This window comes from Triticum urartu, chromosome 3A (assembly GCF_056163025.1).
Source record: "Triticum urartu cultivar PI428250 chromosome 3A, HENAU_Tu73, whole genome shotgun sequence".
Classification (NCBI taxonomy): domain Eukaryota; kingdom Viridiplantae; phylum Streptophyta; class Magnoliopsida; order Poales; family Poaceae; genus Triticum; species Triticum urartu.
This window is the reverse complement of record NC_141875.1, coordinates 520,941,974-520,960,961: the sequence shown is the minus strand read 5'-3', so window position 1 is coordinate 520,960,961 and position 18,988 is coordinate 520,941,974. Positions and strand designations below refer to the sequence as shown.

Below are 18,988 nucleotides of genomic sequence, written 5' to 3'. Positions count from 1 at the left end.
TAGATCCGTATATATCTTGCAAACTCCCTCCTTGACTTGGTCTTGGATGGAATTTAAGCGTCTCTTCATGTGCTTGGTTGTCTTGTGAAATCTGGATTCCTTTGCCAAGGCAATTGCATCAGTATTGTCACAAAAGATTTTCATTATACCCGATGCACTACGTATGATACCTAGATCGGATATGAACTCCTTCATCCATACTCCTTCATTTGTTGTTTCCAAAGCAGCTATGTACTCTGCTTCACGCGTAGATCTCGCCACGACGCTCTGCTTGGAACTGCACCAACTGACAGCTCCACCATTCAATAAAAATATGTATCCTGTTTGTGACTTAGAGTCATCCGGATCAGTGTGAAGGCTTGCATTGATGTAACCGTTTACGACGAGCTCTTTGTCACCTCCATAAACGAGAAACATATCCTTAGTCCTTTTCAGGTATTTCAAGATGTTCTTGACCTCTATCCAGTGATCCACTCCTAGATTACTTTGGTACCTCCCTGCTAAACTAATAGTAAGGCACACATTAGGTCTGGTACACAGAATTGCATACATGATAGAACCTATGGCTGAAGCATAGGGAATGACTTTCATTTTCTCTCTATCTTCTGCAGTGGTCGGGCATTGAGTCTGACTCAGCTTCACACCTTGTAACACAGGAAAGAACCCTTTCTTTGCATGATCCATTTTGAGCTTCTTCAAAACTTTATCAAGGTATGTGCTTTGTGAAAGTCCAATTAAGTGTCTTGATCTATCTCTATAGATCTTGATGCCCAATATATAAGCAGCTTCACCGAGGTCTTTCATTGAAATAATATTATTTAAGTATCCTTTTATGTTATTCATAAAATCAGTATCATTTCTGATCAGCAATACGTTATCCACATATAATATCAGAAATGCTACAGATCTCCCACTCACTTTCTTGTAAATACAGGCTTCGCCGAAAGTCTGTATAAAACCATATGCTTTGATCACAATATCAAAACGTATATTCCAACTCCGAGAGGCTTGCACCAGTCCATAAATGGATCGCTGGAGCTTTCACACTTTGTTAGCACCTTTTGGATTGATAAAACCACCTGGTTGCATCATATACAACGCTTCTTTAAGATATCCATTAAGGAATGCAGTTTTGACATCCATTTGCCAAATTTCATAATCATAAAATGCGGCAATTGCTAACATGATTCGTACGGACTAAAGCATCGCTACAGGTGAGAAGGTCTCATCGTAGTCAACTCCTTGAACTTGTCGAAAACCTTTTGCAACAAGTCGAGCTTTGTAGACAGTAACATTACCGTCAGCGCCAGTCTTCTTCTTGAAGATCCATTTATTCTCTATGGCTTGCCGATCATCGGGCAAGTCAACCAAAGTCCACACTTTGTTCTCATAGATGGATCCCATCTCAGATTTCATGGCCTCAAGCCATTTTGGAATCTGGGATCATCATCGCTTCCTCATAGTTCGTAGGTTCGTCATGGTCAAGTAACATCACCTCCAGAACAGGATTACCATACCACTCTATTGCAGATCTTACTCTGGTAGACCTACAAGGTTCGGTAGAAACTTGATCATAAGTTTCATGATCTGTAAGTGCAACTATCCCTGGGTGGTTTTAGTAATTCCTAACAACATATAGCTCATTGAGCTAATGCTATTCCAAGATGAATATTTCAGGAAAGCTCAATGATTGGCATGGCATGGATTAGAAAGTGGACCCTTCAAAATACTAAGGATAAAAGATTGGCTCAAGCTCAAACACTACTAGGAAAAGGGCTAAAGATAGGATTGACACTAATGGCGCACCAGAGATGTGGTGCGCCACTACTATATACTAATAGCGCACCAGGTGGAGGTACGCCATTAGTGTGGAAGACACTAATGGCGCACCAAACAAAAGGTGCGCCACTAGTAACAAAAAAAATTTCTTTCCATTTTTTCAAACATACTAATGGCGCATTCGGGCAAAGTGCGCCATTAGTAGTTAGAACTACTAATGGCGCACCGGTGACAAAGTGCGCCAGTAATTTGTGTTTTTTTTTACTTTTTGGCAACACTACTAATGGCGCACTGTTGCACAGTGCGCCATTACTAGTTTGTGCGCCATTACTAGTTTAAACTAGTAATGGCGCACTGTGCAACGGTGCGCCATTAGTATAAAAATTATTTTTTTTACTTTTTTGCAAAACTACTAATGGCGCATCATTTACTTTTTTACTTTTTATTTATTTTTACTTTTTTGCATCATTTATCGGGACGAGCACGCGGAGTCTACCATATGTCCGGTGTGCGGCGTCACTCGATACAAGAAGAGGAAGAAAGCTCCTCAAAAATCGGTGTGGTACTTTTCGATCACTCCTCGTCTGCAGCGGTATTTCACGGACCCTAAGGTAGCAAAGCTCATGCGTTGGCACGCGGATAGGGAGGAGAAGAAGCGGGAAGATGACGAAAATGATCCGGAGATAAATAAAAAAGACAAGATGCTGAGTCACCCTAAGGATGCGAGCCAGTGGTGAGGACACTCGATCTCGATCCCCCTCCACCGCCGCCGACGAGCACCCGGCCCCCCGCACCCTCCCCCGCTCCGCCGCCGCCAACGGGCACCCCCCGCACCCTCCCCCACTCCACCGCCGCCGCCGATGATATTTTCAAGTAACAAATTTGAACATATTTTTTAAAAAATTATTACTGTTTTTATAAAAAAATATTACTGTTATGATTTAAACAAGTTTGAACATATTTAAACACAAATAAATATCAAACAGCATTTAAAATGCAAAAAAAAATATTGCGGAGCCTGGGAATCGAACCCAGGACCTCCTGGTGTGTGTGCTGTGTGCTGACCAGTCAGGCTAGTGGGCGGGTTCTAATGTGGATTGGGTTAGGTGCAATATAACCTGTGCTCGAACTGTAATAAAAAACATTCTAATGGCGCACCGCTGCAGGGTGCACCATTGCTATCTAAAAAAAAGATCTCTAATGGCGCACCGAGGAGTGGAGAGCCATTAGTAAGCTATCCTCCCTCTCCCTCACCAGATCCCCTTCGACCCTCTCTCCCTCGCCACCAGATCCACCCGCGCGCTGCCTCGACCCACGACGCCGCCGCCCCGACCCTCACCGGACTCCACCCCCGCGCCCCCGCGCCCCCACCCCCGCCGCCCCCGTGCCCCCACCCCCGCCGCCCCGACCCTCGCCGGACTCCACACCCCCGCCGCCCCCGCGCCCCCTCCCCCGCCGGACTCCACACCCCCGCCGCCCCCGTGCCCCCGCGCCCCCATCCCTGCCGCCCCGACCCTCACGCTAGGGTTCCTCGCCCCGCCGCCCGCTCCTCTCCTCCACCTCAAACGAGCGAGCGCCTCTTCCGACCCCTGCAGCAGCCGGCGACCTCGGCCCCGACGCACGCGCCCACCCCGCTGGCCCCTGCCGTCCTCCGCCTCTGGTCTCCCCAGCAGCAGCCAGCGAACCAAGGACGGTGCCGTGACCATCGTCGCCACCTCCCGCCGTCTCTCCCTGTGCGTGGCCGGCGGCTGCTCTCCTTCGACGCGCTGCCCATGGTGAGCCCCTCTTCCTTACTCACCTCCATGTTCCTTGTTCATCTCTCTGTTCCGTGTTCCTCTCTTGTCCATGCTGCTATTTACATGGATCAATGGATGTTGGATAGATGGATGTGTGTTGATGTTAGGTAGTAGATGGTTTGCTTGATGGTTGGTTGAATTGTGCTAGTTGCTTGCTAGATGGATGGACGAATGGTGCGAGTATGTAGACATCTTTTGCTACTATGAAGGGTCAGTGCTAGTGTAAAGGGTAGTAGTAATTCGTTCCCTTTTGCTTATGCCTGGTGCTAATTTGCTGCTGTTAGCTTTGTGTGGCTTCTTATTATTCTCTAAATCGTTCTTCAAAGCAGGCTTTGCATCGCTTTAGGTAGTTTTCTCCATGTTTTACCAAGTGACATGTTAACAGCTTGCTAGTTTAGGATACATAATTAATGCCTTTAAATGGTGCACTCTGTAAATGCCTTTAAATATAACCTTGCTAGTTTAGGATACATAATTGCAGAGAAATAATCACATCAATGCCTTTAAATGGTGCACTCTGTAAGAAATTAATAACCTAGCATCACAATTCAGAAATACTCCTGCTACTCATGTAGGTGCCGCATGAGTTTTTTTGGTTTTGTTACTGCTAGGTAGGTTGATAAGGAGAACTGCATATTTGACAGGCACAATGTCCTGTTTTTTTAGTAGGAGCACATTTTACATACAGTTTGGAGTACTAGCTCAGATACTGGTTCAGATTTTGATGTGCTTGCTTGTTACTGTAAGTGAGTTTATAATTGCACCCACTTGCTCGTCCTCATATTTTCTGTAGCCATGCAATTTATAATTGCACCCACTTGCAGCAACTAGCTGGAGTAGATTATGGCAAGTGAAAGCAACAAATTCTCTACAATTCGAAAGCTCAATATCCTTGCAGTAGGAAGAGCTTGCTTTAACTGAATTTGGACTTGGTGCACTAGCTTGGCAATTTTGCTTGCTTGCACCGCTTGAGTAGTTCTCCATCTAATGTAGTCAATAGATGTTGTCAAGTGATTGTGTCATGGTTTTGGTTCTTTTTTAAAAAAAGGAAAGCCACTTGTTCAGGCTTCAAGAAAATATTTTCTCAGAATATTACTGCTAAGCCCAAGCTTGTTAATCAGCATGTACATTTCTGTCATATATTGCTAATGTCTGCTCAGATGTGTGCTTGCTATTGTCACCTATCTTTTCTTCTTCTACATGATATGGAACCTTATGATACTGCACCAATAGCCTTTGTGCATCCAAGTTATCAAACTATGTGAACTAGAAACAAAAATAGAGAGAATTGATCATTACTTTTCTGAACTGTCGCAGAAGCCTCAGTAGTTCTTTCAAGTTCATACATTGAAAGGCTTGTTTCACAATTTCTGAATTACTTGTGATGCCTCTGAATTACTTGTGATGCCTATTATCATGCATGTTTTATGATCTGTTGTAAGGGTACTAATTGGTCTCTTCTACTGCTTATCAGAGATGGCGGGAAGCAGCCACCGCTGCTCTGCAACACCGCAGTACGAGTTGGATGCTTCCGAGTTCTTCACTATCATACTTGGGACTTCAGTATCATCCATGACACAGGTATATAAAATGAGAGATCTCCCCTTCACCCATCTCATTATGATATCTGTTGTTTGCTACAGCACTCATTGTCCCAAACTGCAGAGGCTGCCTGACAGTTTTATGAACATGCTGATGGGTGAAGATCCGCCAAATAATGTGAAGCTGCGATAGGCCGGCAGCGGGTTTCGCAGGCTGTGGGATGTGGAGTTGGTGATCAAGGAGGGCCACATGTACTTGTCTCGTGGGTGGGAGAAGTTCTACCGTGCCTATGACCTGCGGCTGGGGTACTTCCTTCTCTTCAGGTACGACGACGACGCCACCATGCTCATCATGAAGGTGTTCAACGCGACTATGTGTGCATGCACTACGCTGAAGATTATGATGCCGGTACGTTCTACCTCTTCTTATTCCTCTACATTTGGCTTTGTCTCACATCGATTGTTAACGGTCATTGTTGCATTTGGACAGTTAATGGGAGCAACAGCAGCGACAATGGCTACAGCCAACGTAGCAGCGACTATGGCTGTAGCGAAAGCAGCAGCGATTCTGGCTGTAGCGAAAGCAGCAGCGATTCTGGCAGCAGCATAGACAACAAGAAGGATGATCCGGACTGGAGTGCGGGAGAAGAGGAGCAGAGTGGGGATGAGGAGCTGCAGGATGACGATGGGCATAAGGCTGAGGATGACCTAGCACTGGTGGTGGCTGACCAAGGGCAAGAGATGGTGGTGGCTGACCATGGGCAAGAGATAGTGGTGGCTGACCATGGGCAAGAGATGGAGGTGGCTGAGGATGACCTAGCGATGGTCGTGCCTGAAGGTGGCCTCGCGATGGTGGTGGTGCCTGACAATGACCACGCACCGGTGGTGGCGCCGGTGATCCCACAGCTGGGCGACATGACCACGCCAATTGAGGTAGAAGACTACATCCCACTGCCTCCACCGCCTCCACCGCCTCGCCGCTCTTGGCGCATCAAGCTGAGGAAGGAGAAGGAGAAGAACAATGCATGAGAACTGAACTTTGTCAGGTATGTCAGATCTCCAAAATGATATATATATATATATACTTAGTTACCTATGTTATCTCTAATATGCTTAGTTTCCTATAGGTTAGCTTCATTTTACCTAAGTTGGCTCTAATATGCTAACTTAGAGCTTATATGCTTAGTTTCCTATAGGTTAGCTCCAAAATAACTTATGTTAGCACAAAATGATCAAGTTTACATAATAAGCTTATAGTCTTTTTCTTATTCTTCTTCTTTTCCAAAATGACATAGGTTAGCTTCATTTTACCTAAGTTGGCTCTAATATATTAACTTAGATCTTATATGCTTAGTTTCCTATAGGTTAGCTCCAAAATAACTTATGTTAGCACAAAATGATCAAGTTTACATAATAAGCTTATAGTCTTCTTCTTATTCTTCTTCTTTTCCAAAATTCTTCTTATTCTTCTTCTAGTGTTCTTCTTCTTCTAGTATTCTTCTAGTATTCTTCTAGTATTCTTCTAGTCTTCTTCTTTTTCTTCTTCTAACTTCTTGTTTATCATTTTGCAGATTTGATTTAATTCACGGAAGCTTGCATGGATGGAGTGCTTATTTTCCATTTGTGTTTTTATTTTGTATCAATGTGAAACTTTTGTGAATTGATGGATAACGGTGTTGGATGAACAATGTGAAACTTCTATAATATGTAACGATGGAACTATGTGTTGGCTATGTATGTATATATGATGGAACTTGTGTGTTGGCTATGATTGTTATATGGATGCTTGTTGTATATATATGTGTTGGATATATCATAGGTGAAATAGTGACCTGAGATTAAGAAAAAAAATTAAAAAAAATTGTTACTAATGGCGCACTACCATGTGGTGCGCCATTAGTATAGCAGACACTAGTGGCGCACCATGAGCAAAACTAATGGCGCACTGCCTGGTGCGCCATTAGTAAAAATTACTAGTGGTGTGCTACTAATGGCGCACCGGTGATGCGCCATTAGTAGGCAAAACCGGTGCGCCATTAGTAGGCCTTTTCCTAGTAGTGAAAGCATAAGACTCTACATTTTCTATTCTAGTGATCCAAGATCACATTGAGTCTATAGGAAAAGCCAATACTATTAAGAAGGGATGACGTGTTGCTTAATGAGGTGCTTGCTCAAAGTGCTTAGTGATATGCTCCAAAACCCTCCACTACTTTCTCACATGCACATATGTCCCAAACCAAAAGTCAAACTCGGCCCCACCGATTCTTTCTATCCGGCGCCACCGAGTTCAGTTGACATAGCCACTTCCAGAAACCCTAATCAGTTTGGTCTCACCGATAGGGATCTCGGTCTCACTGAGATGGGATTGTAATCTCTCTGTTTCCCTTCGTAACATTTCGGTAAAACCGGGATGAGTGATCGGTCCCACCGAGATTGCAATGTAAACTCTCTGTTTCCCTTTCGTAACACTTCAGTCCAACCGAGATGAGCGAATCGGTCCTACTGAGTTTGCCTGACCAACTCTCTGTTAGTCCATTACCAAAATCGGTCTCACCGAGTTTGTGTAATCGGTCTCACCGAGATTACGTTATGCCCTAACCCTAAAGAAATCGGTCCCACCGAGTTGACATGTCGGTCCCACCGAGAATCCTAACGTTCACATTTTGAACTAAATCGGTCTGACCGAGTTTCATGATTCGGTCCCACCGAGTTTGTTGATTTGTGTGTAACGGTTAGATTTTGTGTGGAGGCTATAAATACCCCTCCGCCTACTCTTCATTCAAGGTGAGAGCCATCAGAACATGCCTACACTTCCAATACACATTTTCTGAGAGAGAACCACCTACACTTGTGTTGAGGTCAAGATATTCCATTCCAACCACATAAATCTTGATCTCTAGCCTTCCCCAAGTTGCTTTCCACGCAAATCCTCTTTCTACCAAATCCAATCCTATGAGAGAGAGTTGAGTGTTGGGGAGACTATCATTTGAAGCACAAGAGCAAGGAGTTCATCATCAACACACCATTTGTTACTTCTTGGAGAGTGGTGTCTCCTAGATTGGCTAGGTGTCACTTGGGAGCCTCCGACAAAGATTGTGGAGTTGAACCAAGGAGTTTGTAAGGGCAAGGAGATCGCCTACTTCATGAAAATCTACCCCAGTGAGGCAAGTCCTTCGTGGGCGACGGCCATGGTGGGATAGACAAGGTTGCTTCTTCATGGACCCTTCGTGGGTGGAGCCCTTCGTGGACTCGCACAACCGTTACCCTTCGTGGGTTGAAGTCTCCATCAATGTGGATGTACGATAGCACCACCTATCGGAACCACGCCAAAAATCTTCGTGTCTACATTGCGTTTGCTCCCTCCAAACTCCTCCCTTTACCTTCATATGCAATTGCTTTATATTCTGCTGCTATACTCTTAGAATTGCATGTGTAGGTTGATTACTTGTTTGTGCTAAGTTGCTAAAATATGCCAAGAACTAAAATTGGGAAAAGGCTAGATTTTTATTTGGTCAAGTAGTCTAATCACCCCCCTCTAGACATACTTTCGATCCTACAAGTGGTATTAGAGCTTTGGTTTCCATTTGCTTTGATTTCCATAACGTTTGGTGATCATATCCTTGGTTTCACAACCTAGGAGAGTATGGCGTCTAGCGAGGGAAATTACCACCGTAGAGGTCCTTACTTTGATGGTACTAATTTTGCTAGCTGGAAGCATAAGATGAAAATGCATATTCTTGGACATAACCCCGCCATTTGGGCTGTTGTGTGTATTGGCTTGCAAGGTGAATTCTTTGATGGGAGAGAACCAAACCGTGAAGCTACCGCGGAAGAGTTGAAGATGCTACAATACAATGCTCAAGCTTGTGATATTCTCTTTAACGGATTGTGCCCCGAAGAATTCAACAAAATCAGCCGTCTTGAGAATGCAAAGGAAATCAGGGATGCTTTGATTGACATGCACGAAGGTACCAACTCCGTCAAGGAATCCAAATTGGGTGTGCTTCAAAGTCAATTTGACCAGTTCAAAATGAAGGATGGTGAAGGTGTTGCTGAAATGTATTCTAGGCTTGCTCTCATCACAAATGAGATTGCCGGCTTAGGAAGTGAAGAGATGACCGACAAATTCATCATCAAGAAGATCCTAAGAGCCTTGGATGGAAAATATGATACCGTGTGCACATTGATCCAAATGATGCCCAATTACAAAGATCTCAAGCCAACGGAAGTCATTGGAAGAATTGTTGCTCATGAGATGTCACTCAAGGATAAGGAAGAGCTCCACAACAAGTCAAGTGGTGCTTACAAAGCCTCATGTGATGCTCCCACATCATCAAGCGAGAAACAAATCTTCAATGAAGAATTGAGCCTAATGGTAAAGAACTTCAACAAGTTCTACAAGAATAGAAGCAAAGAAAGAAGTTCCAAGTCAAGGTCCTACAATGACAAAAGATCTTCTAGTCGTGAGCATAATTGCTACAATTGTGGTAGACCCGGACACTACTCCAATGAGTGTACGGCTCCCTACAAAAGAAGAGAAGATTCTCCCAAAAGAAGAAGTAGAAGAGAAGAATCACCACCAAGAGAAAGTAGGAGTAGAGATGATCGTTATGAACGAAAACCCTCTCGGAGAAGCAAGGACTCGGAAAGGAAAGAAAAGTCATCAAGGAGCTACACAAAAAGAAGACATCAAGCTCATGTTGGTGAATGGGTATCCGGCTCCGACTCCGACAATCACTCCGACTACGAATATACTCAAGATGAAGATGTTGCCGGTCTAGCACTTGCGTCAACCAACTCCTACGACATATTTGACTCACCAAATGAAGGAATTGGAAGGTGCTTCATGGCCAAAGGTCCAAAGGTAACACATCCCGAGTATGTTTATTTCAATAGTGATGAAGATGATTTGCTAGGTGATGATGATTTACTTGTTGACAACTCTAGTGATGAAAACTATGATGAAACGTCAATTAATAATGCTAATCAAGATAAAATGAATTATAATGATAAGAAGGATATTGAGCGTATAACTAAAGAACAAAACACTCTTAAGTTAGCTCATGAAACTACCTTGGAAAATCATCGAGAACTTTTAAAGACTCATGATAAGTTACGTTTTGAAAAGCTCAACCTTGAGCAAGAGCATGAGTTTTTAAAGGCAATCAATGATGATCTTCACAACAAAAGTTCTTCTTACATTGCCAAGCGTTTACTCTTGTCTACTTACGTGCCACAAGTTAAATCTAGCAACAAGAGCAAGAAAGATTCTTCATCTAGTAGTAACAACAATCATGCTAAATCCAATATTGTTGCTTCTAGTAGTTCTCTTGATTCCACTAATGATTCTCTTAGCTAAGTTACACTTGAGCAAGAAAATAGCTTATTGAAGGGAATTATAGAGAAAGGTGTTTACAAGAGCCTTGCGGGGACCAAGCAATTTGAGGAAATTATACGCAAGCAAGGAAGACACCGGAAGAATCAAGGTGTTGGTTTTGAATGAAAGTTCAATGCCAATGGAGTTGAGTGGGAAGAAGATCAATACCCCAAGACAAAGTTTGTTCCTCAACAAGAGAAGTATGATCCTACTTCTTTCAAAGGGACACAAGCTCAAGATGATCTTCCACCACAAGACCAGAAGCAAAAAGGCAAGGACAAGCTTCAAGAGGAGATTGATGCATTTGAAGGAGCACCCAAGGCCTTGGTCAAGTGGGTTCCCAAGACCACATCAAGTTCTACTTCATCAAGTACAACTACAACTCCAAGGGTTCCCATCAAGATGGTGTGGATCCAGAAGAAGAAGAACTAGGGAGTTCTTGAGGGTGACTCCACCAACATATTTCACTCTTATCATTTTGGCGAGGACAAGTGCAAACAACCTCCATATCTTGCACTAGTTCAAGGAGTTACAAACCCTCTTGTTGGTAAGACAAGGGACAAGTGAAACTCACTCCAAAGGATTGCTCCAAATGATCTACATCAACATTGAGCATCTACATCTTCAACACCTACATGAAGTCATCATCGACAAAACCCAAGGTTAGTTCATCCCTCTTAGGCAGGATATCACATCTAGGGGGAGATTTACTCTAACCAATTGAGCTAAAGCGACTCTAATGGTGTGAACACAACAATGCTTTATGTAAAAGTGGTAACCCCACTTGTGCTTAAACGATGAGTATGACCTATGTTCAAATGTTCTCATTTGACTCCTAAGTCAATATACTCATATATAGATGACCTAGTCATCGCCAAATTGCTTGATAGATGCTAGAGTGTTTGTGCATGCTTTGTCACATATTTCATTTACCATTTTATTGTGTGAGCATGTTGGTTGCATATTTTACTCATTCGAGGACATCCATTTGTTGTTTTGATTGTTTGGCTCTTTCTCTTTTGCCAAATGGATGGACAAGAATGCCTAAGAACTCCCTCTAGCTATCTATGCTTTTTCTCGTCTCAAACTCTATTCATGCTACATCACAAAGTTTGAACAAGTCAGATTTGAACCACTCTGTGTGAGGAGCACTCGGAGTTCCCGATTCATCATAGACTTAAACTTCCAAAACCTCTTTGTGTATCTCGGTCTGATCGATTCATCCTTCTCAGTCCTACCGAGTCACTAAGTTGACCTAGGGTTTTCAATCTCGGTGCAACCGATTAGAACCTTTCGGTCACACCGAGTTGCAGTAACTGCATGCAGTTTTGCATCTCGGTGCCACCGAGTCGTTCCACTCGGTCACACCGACGGGCCAAAATTTGGAAAATTTTCCGAACCTCCTCGCCCACGCATAACCAACTCTGCCTCCTCGGGTCTTCGGATCGTCCTCTCGTCGTGAGCGACTTCTCGCCGCTGGTCTCCGCCGCCGTCAACGAAAATCTTCACCGCCGTTGCCGCCGTAGCAAGTTCGTCGCCGAACTAGGGTACGAACTTGATCATTGTGCTAATCGTTAACTCCGATTCTTAGCACATTGCTTTGCCATGATTCTTTCCACGTTTGAAATCATCCTGTCCAGCAAAAACATCTTGTAGATTAGTTTTGATTTGAAAATTTAGGGTTAGGTCTCCACCGAATTCATCTCGGACCGACTGAGTTGTAGAAATTGGTCTCACCGATTTTGGCTTAGGCCAGAGCACACGCATTTTCGGTCTGACCGAAAATTGCAAATCGATGTGACCGAGTTCAATTCTCTGTGAAACACTAGCAGTCTCGGTGCCACCGAACTGTGACTCGGTCTGACCGAGTTCACTAGTTTAGATTCCAAAAACTGCTTCGGTATCACTGAGTTTACAAATCGGTAGATCCGAAATGCTTTCTGTGTAGAACTAAAACTAAGTTTTTAATTCATCCTTTTTGCAAAACTCCTGTACTTTGTGATGCTCATCTACTCTACCTCATCTATAATCTATTCATAGGGTCTGCTGTTAGGTTGCCTGCACGATGTCTGACCAAAGTGATAGCCGAAACAAGTCTAAGGAGCAGGTTCAACTATGTGAGGGCACTAATCCCTCCAGTTCATCTAATGATGGCAGCAGGAGCACACCAAGTAACTTGCATAAGGCAGCCACCAGAACAAGAAATAAGAAGACCTCAGATTCAGAGGATGAGGATTATGTGGCTGTTGAGGAAGAAGTTAGCTCCAAGAAAAAGGTGCTGAAAAAGGAGTATGGCTCAGCTGCTACACTCAAGCCAGGGATGCATAAGAAGGCACCAGCAAAGAGAGTCCCCATGTCTAAGGCCAGAGCATCCACTGCTGAAACCTCCAAGCCATCTGATGAGGCAGTTGGAGAAGGCAAGAAAAGGAAGGAAAGGGTCAAGAAGACCACTGCGGGAGTGCTTGGCGGATCATCAATTATGAGAGATGATGATGAAGAGGAAGAGGATGCTGCACCAGCACCCAAAGCTCAAAAGTTCATGGGAGATGCAATCAGATAAGGGGCTGCTCCACCTAAGCCCAAAGCTGCTCCCAAGACAGCCGCTCCATCTCAGAAGCCCAATTGAAGCACTAGAAACATTTCTGCTGAAGAAAAGAACAAGGCCCCAGTGCCTGAAGCTACTGAAGAATATGAAACTCAAGTGTTGAGGAAGTTGAAACCCAAGATCCCTGACCACAATGATGCACATCCAGTTGCAGAAAACATGAAAATCAGGAAGGATGCAGGATTGAGAATATGGAGAGAGTCTGATCCATATGCTATCAGGAGAAGAACTGCTATGGACTATAGGTTTCACACTAAGGAACAGCAGGACTTCTATGAGACGGTGTTGCTTGACAAGAAGCCCATTGTGTGTGATATGAGATGGGTAGACTGGGAGTACATTCAAAAGAATGAAGATCACTATCCTAGAGTGTATGACAGTTTTAAGGCATGTGGAGTTGATGAATTTGGTGCCCAGAAGCTCACCAAGTGAAATGATGAGCTGATCATGCAGTTCTACTCCACTGCCCATTTCTATCCAGATGGGAAGATCGTTTGGATGTCTGAGGGTACTAGGAACCAATCGTCTGTTGATGAATGGGCTCAGTTCATCAATGCCCCCAAAGAAAGCAAAGATGACTTGGACATTTATGCAAAGAAGAAGAAAGACCACAACACTATGGCCAACATGTACAAGGAGATCCCAGATGCTGCTTTGGATACACACAAGTTTGGATCTGTCCACTACCTGTTGTCTGGTTTGCCAACAATCAACTGGATTCTGAGACGCTCACTGCTACCCAAGTCAGGTGATCACAAGATGATCAGAGGACATGCCATCAACTTGTTGCACATATTTGATGTCCCACAGAAGTTCAAGGTCATGAGTTTGATTGTTGAGACAATCAAGAGGACAGCTGCTGACCAGAAGATTAGTTGTGGGTATGCCCCACAAATTCAGGAGCTCATTAACTCAAAGATGGGCACATGCACATATCTTTTGGACAAGGAGCACCTGCCCATCTATCCTGAATTTGAAGACAACACTATGGTGATGGATGAAAATGAACCATCTTCAGCTCAAGCACATTAAAAGAGAGAGAAGGCAAAGGCAGAGAAAGCTGCAAAGATGCCAACTGTTGAAGAGGCATCTCAAGTGTTCTTGATCCAAACAAGATCAACTTGGATATCTGATCCAATCCACCCTGAGGATTGAGAAGGGCTTGGCCACCCTGACTAAGAACCAGGAGAGTTTGGAGAGGATCGTTGAGTAGAAGTTCTATGATCTGGATGTCAAGGTCACCGAGATCCAAACTGCAGTTGAGCAGCTACAGGAGGAAGCAGAGGAGAGGAAGGGAAAGTCTACTATTGATGCATTCAAGAGAGTGCCACGAGGTCCAAGGTCTGCTGCAGTGCCTGTGACAGACACTATAGCTACATCATCATCACCAGCAGCCACAGCTCCAGTGCCACCTCCAGCACCCACTCCATCAGCTCCAACTACTTCATTGGAAGCCTTCGTCCTTGGAGTTCTCTCTACACCACCTCCAGAAGATCAAGCCTGAGAGTCGTTTAGCACTATGCATTTTTGAACTTTTTGGTAACTTGTTGCCAAAGAGGGAGAAAAATGTATAGGTATAGATCATAGGCTTCGAGAGAGAGAGTGTTGGTTTTTTATCTCTCTTCGCACTTATTTGGTTTGAAACTTTATTGTGTGCTTGTGTGAGCTACTTGTGAGATACTTGTTGATCATGTGTTTGATCATATGCTACATTAATGTTTGGTTGAAGGATGCTATCTTTATATCTCTTATATGATCATTCACTTGCTTGGTGATGAGTGCATGCTTTTAATCTCTATCATTTTGAGCGCTCCACCATGATGTATGTGACATGGAAGAGTAACCAATGATCCTAATTGATTGTGCATTTGCATTCAAAAGCAAATATTTTAAATAATGCACAAATTTAGCATGAGCTCTTGCTTATCACATACATCTCAAAGCGACAATGTTTTTCAATCTTATTTATCATTTGTCGAAGCTTTGATCTATATGTTGTCATCAATTACCAAAAAGGGGGAGATTGTAAGTGCAAATATCCCTGGGTGGTTTTGGTAATTCCTAACAACATATAGCTCATTGAGCTAATGCTATTCCAAGATGAATATTTCAGGAAATCTCAATGATTGGCATGGCATGGATTAGAAAGTGGACCCTTCAAAATGCTAAGGATAAAAGATTGGCTCAAGCTCAAAGCACAAGACTCTACATTTTCTATTTTAGTGATCCAAGATCACATTGAGTCTATAGGAAAAGCCAATACTATTAAGAAGGGATGAGGTGTTGCTTAATGAGGTGCTTGCTCAAAGTGCTTAGAGATTGCAATGTAAAACCGGGATGAGTGATCGGTCCCACCGAGATTGCAATGTAAACTCTCTGTTTCCCTTTCGTAACACTTCAGTCCAACCGAGATGAGCGAATCGGTCCCACTGAGTTTGCCTGACCAACTCTCTGTTAGTCCATTACCAAAATCGGTCTCACCGAGTTTGTGTAATCGGTCTCACCGAGATTACGTTATGCCCTAACCCTAAAGAAATCGGTCCCACCGAGTTGACATGTCGGTCCCACCGAGAATCCTAACGTTCACATTTTGAACTAAATCGGTCTGACCGAGTTTCATGATTCGGTCCCACCGAGTTTGGTGATTTGTGTGTAACGGTTAGATTTTGTGTGGAGGCTATAAATACCCCTCCGCCTACTCTTCATTCAAGGTGAGAGCCATCAGAACATGCCTACACTTCCAATACACATTTTCTGAGAGAGAACCACCTACACTTGTGTTGAGGTCAAGATATTCCATTCCAACCACATAAATCTTGATCTCTAGCCTTCCCCAAGTTGCTTTCCACGCAAATCCTCTTTCTACCAAATCCAATCCTATGAGAGAGAGTTGAGTGTTGGGGAGACTATCATTTGAAGCACAAGAGCAAGGAGTTCATCATCAACACACCATTTGTTACTTCTTGGAGAGTGGTGTCTCCTAGATTGGCTAGGTGTCACTTGGTAGCCTCCGACAAAGATTGTGGAGTTGAACCAAGGAGTTTGTAAGGGCAAGGAGATCGCCTACTTCGTGAAGATCTAGCCTAGTGAGGCAAGTCCTTCGTGGGCGACGACCATGGTGGGATAGACAAGTTTGCTTCTTCATGGACCCTTCGTGGGTGGAGCCCTCCGTGGACTCGCGCAACCGTTACCCTTCATGGGTTGAAGTCTCCATCAATGTGGATGTACGATAGCACCACCTATCGGAACCACGCCAAAAATCTCTGTGTCTACATTGCATTTGCTCCCTCCAAACTCCTCCCTTTACCTTCATATGCAATTGCTTTACATTCCGCTGCTATACTCTTAGAATTGCATGTGTAGGTTGACTACTTGTTTGTGCTAAGTTGCTAAAATCTGCCAAGAACTAAAATTTGGAAAAGGCTAGATTTTTATTTGGTCAAGTAGTCTAATCACCGCCCCCCCCCCCCTCTAGACATACTTTCGATCCTACATGATCAACATCATTAGATTCCTCACTTACTAGTGTAGGAATCACTGTTACTGATTTCTGTGATGAACTGCTTACCAATAAGGGAGCAGGTACAGTTACCTCATCAAGTTCTACTTTCCTCCCACTCACTTCTTTCGAGAGAAACTCCTTCTCTAGAAAGGATCCATTCTTAGCAACGAATATCTTGCCTTCGGATCTGTGATAGAAGGTGTACTCAATAGTCTCCTTTGGGTATCCTATGAAGACACATTTCTCCGATTTGGGTTTGAGCTTATCAGGGTGAAGTTGTTTCACATAAGCATCGCGGCCCCAAACTTTAAGAAACGATAACTTGGGTTTCTTGCCAAACCACAGTTCATAAGGTGTCATCTCAACGGATTTGGATGGTTCCCCATTTAACGTGAATGTAGCCGTCTATAAAGCATAACCCCAAAATGATAGCGGTAAATCAGTGAGAGACATCATAGATCACACCATATCTAATAAAGTGCGGTTACGACATTCGGACACGCCATTACGCTTTGGTGTTCCAGGTGCCGTGAGTTGCGAAACTATTCTGCATTGTTTCAAATGAAGACCAAACTCATAACTCAACTATTCTCCTCCACGATCAGATCATAGAAACTTAATTTTCTTATTCCGATGATTTTCCACTTCACTCTGGAATTCTTTGAACTTTTCTAATGTTTCAGGCTTATGTTTCATCAAGTAGATATACCCATATCTGCTCAAATCATCTATGAAGGTAAGAAAATAACGATACCCGCCACGAGCATCAACATTGCAACGCCCTCGATGCGGCTATATCTCCTACGTGTCGAAGCACGACTTAGAGGCATAACCGCATTGAAAGCAATGTTGCAAGTAAGGTAATCTTCACAACAACCCATGTAAATAGATAAAAGGGGAAAAGGTACATAGTTGGCTTACACTCGCCACGTCACACAAATACATGAATAACATTACAATCATCCAATACACTCATGGTCCGACTACGGTACCAAAATAAAAGATCAACCCCCACATGCGACACGGTCCCCGATTGCCCCAAGTGGGCACCACTACTGATCATCTGGGAAAGACACATAGTAACGGCGAGAGTCTTCATCGAACTCCCACTTGAGCTCAAGTGCATCGTCTGGAACAGTATCAACGGTCCCTGCATCTGGTTTTGGAAGTAAACTGTGAGTCACGGGGACTCAACAATCTCGCACCCTCGCGATCAAGACTATTTAAGCTTATAGGTAAGGCAAGGTATGATGTGGAGCTGCAGCAAGCGACTAGCATATATGGTGGCTAACATACGCAAAAGAGAGCGAGAAGAGAAAGTAAAAGCACGGTCGAACAACTATGATCAAGAAGTGATCCTAGAACAACCTACGTCAAACATTACTCCAACACCGTGTTCACTTCCCGGACTCCGCCGAGAAGAGACCATCACGGTTACACACGCGGTTGATTCATTTTAATTAAGTTAAGTTTCATGTTATTTACAACCGAACATTAACAAATTCCCATTTGCTCATAACCGTGGGCACGACTTTCGAAAGTTCAAATCCCTGCAGGGGAGTCCCAACTTAGCCCATCACAAGCTCTCATGGTCAACGAAGGATATTCCTTCTCCCGAGACATTCCGATCAGACTCGGCATCTCGGTTACAAGACATCCTCGACAATGGTAAAATAAGTCCAGCAACACCGCCCGAATGTGCCGACAAATCCCGATAGGAGCTGCACATATATCATCCTCAGGGCACACTCAGATGAGACATCCTACGAGTAAAACCAACCCTCAAGTTGCCCCAAGGTGGCCCCGTAGTCTACTCGGTCGGACCAACACTCAGAGGAGCACTGGCCCAGGGGGTTTAAATAAAGATGACCCTTGGGCTCCGGAAACCCAAGGGAAAAAGAGGCTAGGTGGAAAATGGTAAAACCAAGGTTGGGCTTTGCTGGAGGAGTTTTATTCAAGGCGAATTGTCAAGGGGTTCCCATTATAACCCAACCGCGTAAGGAACGCAAAATCCGGGAACATAACACCGATATGACGGAAAACTAGGGCGGCAAGAGTGGAACAAAACACTAGGAAAAAGGCCAAGCCTTGCACCCTTTACCAAGTATATAGGTGCATTAAGATAACAAGATAATAAGGTGATATCCCAACAATAAACAATGTTCCAACAAGGAACGATCACCAATCTTCACCTGCAACTAGCAACGCTATAAGAGGGGCTGAGCAAAGCGGTAACATAGCCAATCAATGGTTTGCTACGACATGGTGGGTTAGAGGTTTGACATGGCAATTTGGGAAGCATGATAAGCAAGTGGTAGGCATCGTAGCATAGACATAGCAAAAGAGCGAGCATCTAGCAAGCAAAGATAGAAGTGATTTCAAGGGTAT

At 43.9% G+C, this 18,988-nt stretch overlaps 1 pseudogene; it reads left to right on the top strand.

Annotated features, from left to right (window-relative positions):
• The first annotated feature begins 8,759 nt into the window (after window positions 1–8,759).
• LOC147980348 (uncharacterized) lies at window positions 8,760–10,619 on the top strand (annotated as a pseudogene).
• The last annotated feature ends 8,369 nt before the right edge of the window (window positions 10,620–18,988 follow it).